The sequence below is a fragment of the Solanum stenotomum genome, chromosome 10 (assembly GCF_019186545.1).
Source record: "Solanum stenotomum isolate F172 chromosome 10, ASM1918654v1, whole genome shotgun sequence".
NCBI classification, from domain to species: Eukaryota; Viridiplantae; Streptophyta; class Magnoliopsida; order Solanales; family Solanaceae; genus Solanum; species Solanum stenotomum.
Window position 1 is genome coordinate 44,070,122 of NC_064291.1, and position 12,757 is coordinate 44,082,878.

Sequence of the window (12,757 nt, forward strand, 5' to 3'; positions counted from 1 at the left end):
CCCCAAAAAAATTTAAGTTTGTTTTTTAAAAATATTTTTAATTTCAAAAATTATTTTCTACCCTAGTAAAAATAAAAGATATTTTTCAAAAAAAAAATATCATTCATAAATCAAACACTAAAAATCTTTTCCAGAAAATATTTTCTACTCACCAACCAAACATGAGAAAATAAGTCAAAAATCAACTTGTTTTCCAGGAAAACATTTTCCTTCATACCAAACACACCCTACATTTTTACAAGCGGAAGAGTCATTTGAAAAGTCAAAATACTCTTCATAAGTTTTTTTTTTTTATGGTAAACTCTTCCGGCAGATGCATTGTATTTATACGTAGACTAGTGAACTTAGCCGCACTTCGCGCAGTAACAATTTTTGAAATAGTTATCATATATTAAAATTCAAGTTTTAATCTAATCTATTGTTAACATTTGCTTTCCACTAATTTGTATCATTTGAACTCATATCTTGCTATTAAATAAAAGGACTTATAATGGCTTTTAATGTGTATTAATATATGAGTAAATACATTTAATAGATTATATATTTAAAATTGAAAAAAAAATGACAAGAAAAAAAAAGAGAAAAAAGATAAATAACAAAGGTATCACATCAACTCGTCTACATTTCGCTTTATTTTATATATATAGATTTCAACAGGCCTACATATTTAGTATTATAAGAATATGTAATAAGATACCTTTTCGTCAATAAGAATTATATCCAGATTAATCAATTCACAATTTTTCTTGAAATAAATAGCATTCCACGTTCTTCAAATTTTATTCCTTTTCATCAAACCATCCATCTATATCAGTAATGATTAATACTGAAAAAGAAGAAGAATATGTCAGATTAACAATCTAATTAAAAGCAAGTAGAGTAAGCAAGCTACAACATAAAAAGGAAAAAAAATTCCCAATCTATATATAACACAAAAATATAGAGTATGAAAAGACACAAAATTAATTAAAATATAATTACGTAGAAATTAATACATATTAAAAGCCATTGTAAGTACAAATTAAAAATAAAGTAACGGTTGATGAAAAAACCGGAAAGGTAGAATTATGATTCAAATGAAACGATATAATCATTAATTTTACAATTATTAAAAATTAAATCTCATAATTAGTGCTAAGTTTTAATCAATTAGTTATTTTGGAATAATTTTAGTTACCACCATTTAAGCAGTGACTTAATCAAATAAAATTAAGCAAAATGCACGTTCCTTTCTAAGTTATTCACGTTCCTTTTAAAGTTACTATTAATTTAATTTTATAATATATAATCAAATTAACATTCCTTTTTTGGTTAAGTTTTTATAAATATATAATCAAATTAATGTTACAACAATTTTATAGCCATTACACGATTTAATTTGGAAGGAAGGGTTAAATGTTTTAAATGCTCATAATGAGGGAAGACATTAATTTTACAATTATTAAAATTAAATCTCATAATTAGTGCTAATTTTTAGTCAATTAGTTATTTTGGAATAATTTTAGTTACCACCATTTTAGCAGTGACTTAATCAAATAAAATTTAGCAAAATTCACGTTCCTTTCTAAGTTATTCACGTTCCTTTTTAAAGTTACTATTAATTTAATTTTAAAATATATAATCAAATTAACATTCCTTTTTTGGTTAAGTTTTATAAATATATAATCAAATTAATGTTACAACAATTTTATAGCCATTACACGATTTAAATTGGAAGGAAGGGTTAAATGTTTTAAATGCTTATAATGAGGGAAGACAAAAAAAATTTAACAGATTTTTTTAATAGAAGATGGAGGCAAAAAAAGAAAATTATGGGAAAATAGCTAAATAGTGATACTGGCCATTGAGGTATGACACATCAGCGAGCTGATATTCAACTTTATAATTATATATAGATTTTATTTTTTTTGGAATCTTCTGCGTACTGGATTTGAATAATTAATTCAAGACAGTTAATCAAAAAGGTAAGAAGGTAGCAAACAATTTTTTAGAAGTTTTTCATTTATTGCTTTTAATGTTTTTTGTTGAATTATATTTTGACTGATTTGTTATTTATTTTTTTGAAAGTTTGTTTTGTGAACGCTATTTTTTTATATGTATATTACTTTGTCGAATTTCAACAATTCCCTGAATGAATCACAAGCTTCTTAGGATTACAATATGATCATATGTTTTTAAATTTTACATACTTAAGATGAATCATGAGTTTTTTTGAGAATGTATGAATTGTATTTTTTTTATCATTGATAATGGTGTGTTACTCAAAAAATAGGGAAAATACATTAAAAAAAAAAAATTCCGTTGAACTTGGCAGGAAAACTTACTTTAATATTTTAACTGTACGGATGTTTATTTACCCCCCTAATCTCATTTAAAGTGAATAAATATCACCCTAAGAATATAAAACCAGTCTCACAATGGCAAGTGTATTACACCTGCGCCAAGTCATTGCCATATCACGTCCACATCATTGCCTCGTCAGAACCATGTTGGACATCAGTTTTTTTTTAAAAAAAAATTCCTTCCCTTCTTCTCTCTCTCATGTCAAAAATCAATTTTTAAAATTTAATTTTTTTCCCTTCTCTCTCCAATGGATGCACTGCCTTCCACCTCCATTAGTGTTTTCTCAGTTCTTGCTTGATTATCATTAATTTTCACTAATGACTTCTCTATTTTCAACCTCAATTTCTTTTGAGAAAATTCTCATACATTTTCTATCAATATCCATTGAAGTGAGATTGCAACAAATATGGACCTCCATTGAATTTTTACCGATTAATTGCTCTCTTTGGTATTTGAGGAGAAATAAATCTACTGAAAATGTAGATGAATTCGACCCTTTAGTAAAAAAAAAAAACAATCCTTTCCAATATTCCATCTTTAAAAATCCTTATTTTTTCATGACATACAACAATCATAATTTTTGAAATCATAAAAATGTGTTAATGAATTTTTTTTTGTTTGACAGAAATCTCAAGTTTGATCGGAACGAAGCTTAATGATTTTTCTCTCTTTCATAGATCTGAAAACAAAAACAAAAAAAAAGAAAAAAAAAGATGAAGATTAAGATGCAGGTGAGGTAGGGTACAATGGGGGTGTTCAAAGAAGGAGTAAGGGGGCCAAATAAGGGGTTCAAAATAAGTGAAAAGGGCTGGGGGGTTTTGCAGAAGAAGAAAAAGGGGATTGGGGGTGGGAGGGTTTGGAGAAGATGAAAGTATGGGTAGGTGATTTTTTTTTCTTTTTTAATTATATAATACATATATTAGTGGGACCAATTTTTTAATCAAAAAGAAAGACGCGCTTGACTATTTTCATCAGCATTAAGGGGGTATTTATTCAGTTCAAATAAGATTAAGGGGGTAAATAAATACTTGTATAGATAAAGTGCTAAAGTAAGTTTTGTTGTCAAGTTCGGGAGGTTTTTTTATGTATTTTCCCCAAAAATTATAATTTAGAACATATGTTTGAATGTATGTGATTTACTGTTTATTTTGTAATGCAAAATAATGAATTTAAGCATTGTGCATGAGATTTAAGCATTTGTGGAGGTCGTGCTACACAGTGGCGGATCCAGGATTTAGAGTATGTGGGTGTCAAATAGACTTATCGATTAAATTAATTTTATATTTGATTAAATTATTTGTCTTTTCTATATATATATCATAAATCAATCAATAAAATATAAATAATAAGATATTACAAATCCACACTCCACACTAAAAGCATGAAGTTAACAAATTTAAAACTTTCAATAATATTACTAATATTATAAATATTCACATTCATTTACAATTGTCCTCGACGAGTTTTCATATTCTGAAAACGATCGATAATGACATCATTACTAACATTTATAAATACATCACACTCTATGTAACAGACTAGACAATCATTTAAATATTGATTACCAATACTATTCCGCACTTCATTTTTTATGTGCTTCATTGACGAAAATGCTCTCTCCCTAGTTGCCGTAGCAACAGGTAAAATCAAAGTCAACTTTACAAGTAAATAAACAAGTGAATAAGTCTCCGCAAGATTTGCTTCAACCAATGCCTTCGTCAAATCACGAATTCCTTGCAAGTTGGAGAACTTGGGATTACCACTTCGCATATGAATAATGAAAGTATCGAGTTGGTAGCTCAAATCTCGAATTTTTCCATCATCAAACTCACTTGGATAACACTTTGCTAAAGTCATGATTTTACTTTTGTCAAAATTAGAGAAAGAATTGACCGGATTCAAGCTACCCATCCCAAGAAGCAAATCACTACTCACTACTTCAAAACGGTCATTAAGCTCTTGAAGTTGCACATCAATGACAACAAAAAAGACTTCAACACGCAAGTGGTGCGCATAACTAACACCCGAATCAAGATATCAGGCACATCATAATATGAGGAAACATCATCCAATAAAGATTCTCATCCATTTTCCCTCATATTTTGCAATCTTTTCTTTGTAATATTAAGAAACTCCACGGCATTAACAATATCTTGATCTTTTTTTTGTAAAATCTTGCTCAACTCATTTGACATTGCCAACACTTTCAATATCAAGTGAAGCACAAAAATAAATTTAAATGTTTTAATCTTTGTCAAAAGATACTCCGCTTGATTTCTATTACTTGATGTGAACCGTTCAAGTTCAATCACTTCAAGAACATGAACAATAGATGAGAAAATAACAATAAAGTTATCTAAAGTTTTTAAATGTGATCCCCAACGAGTATCACCTGGTCTTTGAAGCCCACGTTTTAGATGTAATCCTTGGCCTTTTGAACTTCACCGAATTCAAATAATTGCTCTAACTTTTTGACTTGGTGATCACAAAGTAAGTCTCTACGCTTGAAAGATCCTCCAACAACATTCAACACATTACTGACATGGTCAAAAAAGTCTTCAACATTCAAATGATTTTTAGCAATAGCCACTAGTGTTAGTTGCAATTGATGAGCAAAACAATGAATGTAATATGCCGATGGACTATCTTTCATAATCAAAATTTTGAGCCCATTTATCTCTCTTTTCATATTACTAGCCCCATCATAACCTTGTCCACGTATTTTGGATGGACTTAGTGAGTGAACGGAAAGCAAAGAATAGATCGCTTTCTTCAATGAACATGCCGATGTATCACTAACATGGACAAGACCGATAAATCGTTCAACTACTTCACCATTCTTATTAACAAAACGCAAAACAAGAGCCATTTGTTCTTTGTGAGAGATGTCTTTTGACTCATCAACTAATATACCAAAGTAATCTCCATTCAAGTCCCAAATTATTGCTTTCAATGTTTCTTTTGCACAAGCATTGGCAATATCTTTTTGAATCATAGGACAAGTCAAAGTATCATTTTGTGGGGAATTTTCTAATATCACTTTTCCCACATCCAGATGTTTGTCCCCATGTCATCGCAAAAATTCTAGAAAGAAGCTTTGATTAATTGAAGATTCACTTTCATCGTGATCTCGAAAAGGTAATCCATATTGCAAAAGAAGTCTTGACACATCAATTGAGGCTTTCAAACGCATTCACTACTCATTTTTTAACTTTTGAGAATGCTTATCAATAACAACTTGAATTGATTGATGATGATTTGACAAATCTAGCATCTTGTTGAAACATTTGTCATGAATATTATTAACATCACCAACATGTTTACGGAATCTTTCAAGTACCCTATTCCAACTCCTAAAACCCGTTTTTGTGTAAAACTCACTTGTACTTCCGTGGAAAAAATCATCTTTGAATAAATAACAGCATAGACAATAGACAAAATCTTTCTCCACGCTATACTCCAACCATTTAAAATATGGACCTTCAAACCAAATTTTACAAAATTGACGCATTCTTTTTCCAATTTCAGTTGGAGGATATGAATCTATTTTAGGTTGACGGGGCCTTTTTTGAATATAATGTTTTCTTACTTCATCCTTTATTTGAGGGTTATAGTGAGCAATTGGTACTCTTTTTCCTGGATCGGTTTCAAGTGAATCTAAATTAAGGTCATCTATAAGACTAGAAGGATTGACATTCGTACTAGAACTTGCTTGAGAATGATTAAATTTCGCAAGAAACTTCTCCATCTCAATTCACAAAACTAGAACACTTTCCTACAAAAATTAAAATTCAATTCAACTCACAATTAATTCAAATTTAATAGGGTAAGTCATCGTTAATTCAAATTAACGTGGTTCATACCACACAATTTTTAACCAATAATGTCTTACAATGTTCATTAGAAATTTAGAATATCAAAGTAAAATCAAAACTCTTGTCTAATATGAAATCAATCATCACTCATTAAAACTTAAAAGAACTCAAGAAATAGAAATAAAAAAATCTTACAAAAATAGAATTACAAACTTACAATCTATAAAAGGTTGTGGATGGATGGAGAAAAGTGAAAACAATAGCACCCAAATGAGGCTTAGCCGCTGGACGGAATGCTAAGCCGGGCGGCGGGCGACAACGACAACAAGTGATTTGAGTTCGGAATTTGGCAATGAAAATTTTGGAGAAGTTTAAACTTGGAGGAAGAAGGATTTGGAAATAGTTGAAGAGAAAGTGAACACTTTTATTTGTATTTAATCAAATAAAAGAAAAGTCAATAACAATTATAAAAAAAAAAAAATGTGCTTGGAGCTTTTTTTTTAAAAAAAAAAAACGTATGCAGCAAATTTCTCAAAAAAATAAGTACAAATGGGATTTGAACCCGCAACATCAGCCTTCTAAAGTTGCCCTCCTACCGTGGCACCACAAGCCAATTTTGTTCTCTAGGTGTCACGCTTTATATTTATATAAATATTATACATATACCTATGTATATATAGAGTTTCCGTCAAAGTTCGGGAGTGACGTGGCACCCCCACACCTCTTCATAGATCCGCCCCTGGTGCTACATACTACCATAATAGTTAAGGTGTAGGTTATAGCTATTTTTATTGTAATTTATTTCTTATATTATAGGTTCATCCGATGTAATGAAAGAATCTGATTGTAAGTAAACATGCAAACATTTCTCATTGATTTGTCTATTTGTCGAAAGTTGATTTAGGCTTTTAAATTTTTCATAATAGTTATTTAAGTAATTCTTTCATAATTAATTTAGTCGTAGCAAATATTGCCTAAGAAGTGTTTTTCGATTCTATAAAATTGTATGTGCAAAAAAATATGATGTAATTTTTTTATTGAGATAATTTCAGTGACCTCTCCTCACATTTCTCTCCATCACAAGGAGAGGTGATAATGTTACATGTCAGCAACACAAAAAGCACATGTAATTGTATTTAATTATTTTTAAATAATTGTGATTAGTTTAAAAGTTATGTGATTGTAGATAGCTTTTTAATTCCAAGTTACGGAAAGAATAGTAATGTATTCTTAAAAATTCAAACTATTTTACTTTATAAACCAAAATTTATAAAATAAAATAAAAAGTTACAAACACACAACTAACGGACACCCCTAAAAAAAGTAAATATGTTTTACTCTTTTTATAGCAATTTAGCAAATATATATATATATTGGCTTAAAAGTAATTTTACTAAAAAAAGTATAAGGCTTTGACATTATTAATTTATATTCCTTGATCTTTTGGTAGAGAAATTCCCTCAAGAAGCATGTATTGATGGGGTTTTTTATTCTGTGTCGTTAAAATTTTAAAGTATTTTTGGTCAATATAATAGCACGAAAATGTGGTTCAAATTGTAAAAAATATGAATTCCGATAATTTCTAATTTTAAAACTAAGTATAAAAAAAATCTAAATTCTGTATTTTTAAAAATAATATCCTATAATTTTTTTTTATTAGAGGTCGAACCATAGCATCTTAGGCTTCTTAGTTTTATGGATAACAAATAATCAATTTATTTGTGTTCAATTCTATTTAATTGATATTTCTATATTCCATTTGTAAAAATTACTCTCTATATTCCATATTAATTGAATTTGTGAGACAATGCACACTTATTTAGAAAAAGATTCAAGGATATAATTTAGATAGTACTTTTCACTATTGCTCTTTGTGAAATCATAAATATAACTTTGTAAATAGTGCAATTTATCTCCAAGAAAATATCAAACTTCATTAAAGAAAGGGGGAAATATGGAAAAAATTTCAAACAACACTCTTGAACTTTGAACAATTTAATTATTTTGAACAATAGAGAAAGCCACAAAAATTCAGTTAATATGAAATATGGAATAGTTACTATAAGAATGATATGTTTTAATTGAAAGCTGATATAGTATCATCCTTTTTTTTCTGCAATATTTTTTAATTGTTAATTAAGAAAATAGCTCCATTTTATTATATTCACATACTCCTTTTTGGATCTATTAGGTTGCTAAAAAATAACCTTCTTATAATAAGAGATTTAGTACTAAAAAATTATTATTGTCAAATTTAGGCAATGAATTAAGCTTATATATCAATTTATGTACATAAGTATTCTATTATAACATATCAAGGTGTTAAATATTAACATTCTTGCAAATAAACCTTATAATCTTATCTTATAATAATTTCATTTTTGAAATTCTCAGTATATCAATATTTACGATTATATTTATCAACTAATTGCAAAATATATGAATAATCAAATAATTTAACAATTTATAATTATGAAATTTTGTGAATATTCATTTTTTATCAAATAATTATTTGATTTGATTTTATTAAATTTAATTGCTTTTTTATTTTAATTGTATATATTTATTGTGTTTATAAATAAACAAATAGTCTTGCAATCATTCAATTGTTGAAAAACAAAAAATTTAATCATTCAGTGTTAATATTTAAAAGTAACATCATAATCATTCAACTGTGCATTCACATTCAGACATATAAATCTTAATAAAAACAAATAGTATTTACAAGCGTAAGTTCCGTTTGAACATTAGTTCTTCCTTACTCCTTAATAAGAACAAGTTCACACCACTAGAAAAAAACATACAAATAAATTATGTAGGTAAAAATATTTGTTGTTAATCCTATTTAGTAACGAATTAACAATGAATTTATTAAAAAAATTAGATTAACTAGTTACGAGCTATTTAGTAACAAATCATTAGCAATAAGTTTGTGACTAGCTAAATCCAAAGCCAATGATACCATGTCAAGTGTGAAGTTATTATATATGACACGTTGGAGTGACATGTTAAAATGATCATTTGAGGGTGATAGACCCCTCCCATTCTTTTTTTCTTTACAAGCATGGATCTTAACTTATCGAACTGAGCAAACTTTAAAAAAGTTAACGTTGAAGAATAAAGTAAAGGGCAAAGAATATGTGTGAATGAAACATGATACATGATCAAAGTTCAAAAAGGTTTATCTCTAATAAATGCATAAATAATTATTTGCATATATGATTTGTAGAAGCATTTAGACTATTTGTGTCATTGTTAATTTAGCTGTCAAAGTAGAACAACAACGAGTTGCATGCCGCAGCCCTTCAAACTAGTCAAAGAGTTATCATCCTACACGTAATATTACAACAATCCAAAGGGCATTAATGTTCCAAGTTTTTTTTTTATGCGATATTCGAAATTTATTAATTTGATTGTTACTATTATATAAGGTTTACTAAAAGAGAAGTCTCCAACCCCGCACATTAGAGGTATTCTCAAGATACAACTATCAATGGAGTACAATACTAAAGAACAATATACTATAAAATGTTCTCATTCTTTTCATATAAAAAAAATATTAAAGTGGAGTTTCAATCAGAAGATGAACAATTCAAAATTAAGTTATTTGTTAGTTCTAATGATTGATAGAATGAATTTATTGACGAACTATTGTCTTAGGGTTTTACTCGTATAAATTTTGATTCTAACAAAAATTTCTGAAATTTGTGTGGTGTTTTCAATTACTTAACCGCACTTTAAGTTGTGATATTTTTATATGAATCGTCGGATGAATTTTCTGATTATTTTTTGTTAGTGTATATATAAATGATACACTATTATACATAATCATGTACATACATTATTCATCCATATGCTATCTTTAATTTAATTAGTTGGATGTGTTGGGCTATTGCCCATGTTCCAGCCAAAGGCCCATGGCCTAATCCTACTTGAAAAAGGATTGGAATTATTCTCTTTATTTGGTTTCCAATTCTATTAGGAATAACAAGTTATTCTTGCTAAAGCAATTGATGACCTTTAAATACAAGAAGGGCAGTCCTATTCTTGATCACATAAATGATTTTCAAGGTGTTCTTGATCAGCTATCAGGAATGGGTGTTAATTTTGATGATGAAATACAAGGACTTTGGCTTCTTAATACTCTACCGGATTCTTGGGAAACTCTTTGTGTCTCTTTAACAAACTTTGCTCCTGGTGGTAAGGTGACTATGGAATATGCAAAAAATGGTGTGTTGAATGAAGAAGTTAGAAGAAAATCTCAAGGCACATCCTCACATTCAGATGTTTTGTACACAGAAGATCGAGGGAGAGATAAGACAATAGATTCGAAGAGTAGAGGTAAAAGTAGACGCAAGTCAAGATTCAGGAATCCAAATATTATATGCCATCATTGTGGAAAGAAAGGACATATTAAAAGATTTTGCAAACAATTGCAACAAGATCTTAAAGAATGGAAGAAGGAAGAAAATAATGGAAACAATGTTGTTGCTGTTGTTTGAGATGACCTTCTTTTTGTTTGTGATAAAGACGTCATCAATTTTGTATCTAAAGATACAAGTTGGATAGTAGATTTTGGAGCTACATCACATGTCACACCGAGAAAATACTTCTTTTCATCTTATACTTCTGTTAACTCTGAGGTGTTAAAGATGGGTAATGCTGGTGAGGTTAAGGTGTTTGGAGTTGGCACTATTTGTTTGAAAACCAATATTGGTTCAACGTTAGTCCTTCAGAATGTCAAGCATGCTCCAGACATTCCCTTGAATTTGATCTCTGTAGGACAACTAGATGATGATGGCTGTCATAATGAATTGTTCAATGGCCAATGGAAGCTCACCAAAGGCTCATTGATTGTAGCTCGAGGAAAAAAGCATTCAAATTTATACGTGACACAAGGATCGATCCTTGGAGACTCTATAAATTTGGTGGAAAACGAGACTTTATCAGAATTGTGGCACAAGAGGCTTAGTCATATGAGTGAGAGGGGGATTACCTGTTTGGCTAANGAGTACTTACCACTCCACTACAACCCTTGTTGGTAATAAATTTTAAATATGTTAGTATGATTATTTGTTTTTCTAATAAATTTACTAATTGATTGTTAGTTTGTTGGTAATATATCATTCAAGTTCAATGTTACGTTACTAATTGATTGACAATATGTTCAAAATATTATTAACTGAATGATTATTCAATAGTAAAATATTTATTAATTTATTGCATTTAAAAATCTAAGAGCACAAATATAAATCCAAAAATATTAATATCAATTTTATAAATCATATTTGAATGAAACAATGCAAAATCTATGATAACAAGTTAAATTAATCTCAATATGACACATATCATTATATCATGATGTGTTTCTAAATGTACGTAGTGTACAAGTTGACGGTGTTAAGCAAAGTCAAATTTTGGCCAAAAGTTAAAAGTTAAAACGCCTAACGGTACAAACTGAATATGAAAACCTCAAAATTCAAACCAACCATCCTATTAGACGAAAAATGATCTTCCAGAGCTAACCGCGCTGACGAAATTCAAATTTGAGCATGTTTCCCAAAAAAATTGACCTAATTCAAATTTTAGCCAAAAGTTAAAAGTTAAAACACTTACAAACTGAAAATAAAAGTCTCAAAACCCGAACAACCATCCTATGAGACCAAAACTTAACTTATATGGCTAACTGCGGTGAAAAAATTTATATTCGAGCACGATTACCAAAAATATTGACTAAAGTGAAATTTTGGCCAAAACTTAAAAGTTAATGCCTAACGGCACAGACTAAAAACGGAAACCTCAAAACCCGAACCCTCTATCTTATTACATAAAAAATGACCTTCCACATCTAACTGCACTGACGAAATTCTTATTTGAGCATGTTTATCAAATATATTGACCGAATTTAAATTTTGGCCAAAATTTATAAGTTAAAACACCTAACGGCACACACTAACAATGAATGCCTCAAAACCCGAACCCCATCCTAATAGATAAAAAATGACCTTTGGAGTTAATTACGCTGACGGAATTCTCATCTGAGCATGTTCACAAAAATATTGACCAAAGTCAAATTTTGGCCAAAACATAAGATTTAAAACACCTAGCGGCACAAACAGAAAACGGAAGCCTCAAAACTTGAACCAACCTTCCTATTAGATCAAAAATGACCTTTCGAAGCTAATGACACTGACAGAGTTCTAATCTGAGCACGTTTACATAAAATATTGACCAAAGTCAAGTTTTGGCTAAAATTTAAAAGTTAAAACGCCTAACGACACAAACTGAATATGAAAGCCTCAACACTAGACGCTGATTTACCAAAAAATTTAACTTCAATTGGTAAATTTACCAACTATTCAAATATAAGTTAGTAATTAATAATTTACCAATAAATTTTATCACAATTGGTAATAGTTACTATTCAACTAAACATTCATACGTAATATTACCAACTAATAATTAATATGTTGGTAAATTTTACCAATGGATTAATGATTGCTTGGTATATTACCAACTATTATAATGATGTTAGTAATTTACTAACTACAATATTTATTCGTCGACAAAATTTCCAACTAATTGGATATTGGTTGACA

At 29.0% G+C, this 12,757-nt stretch overlaps 1 pseudogene; it reads right to left on the reverse strand.

The window, feature by feature from the left end:
* Positions 1 to 4,756: 4,756 nt before the first annotated feature.
* LOC125843019 (uncharacterized) lies at positions 4,757 to 5,536 on the reverse strand (annotated as a pseudogene).
* Positions 5,537 to 12,757: the final 7,221 nt, after the last annotated feature.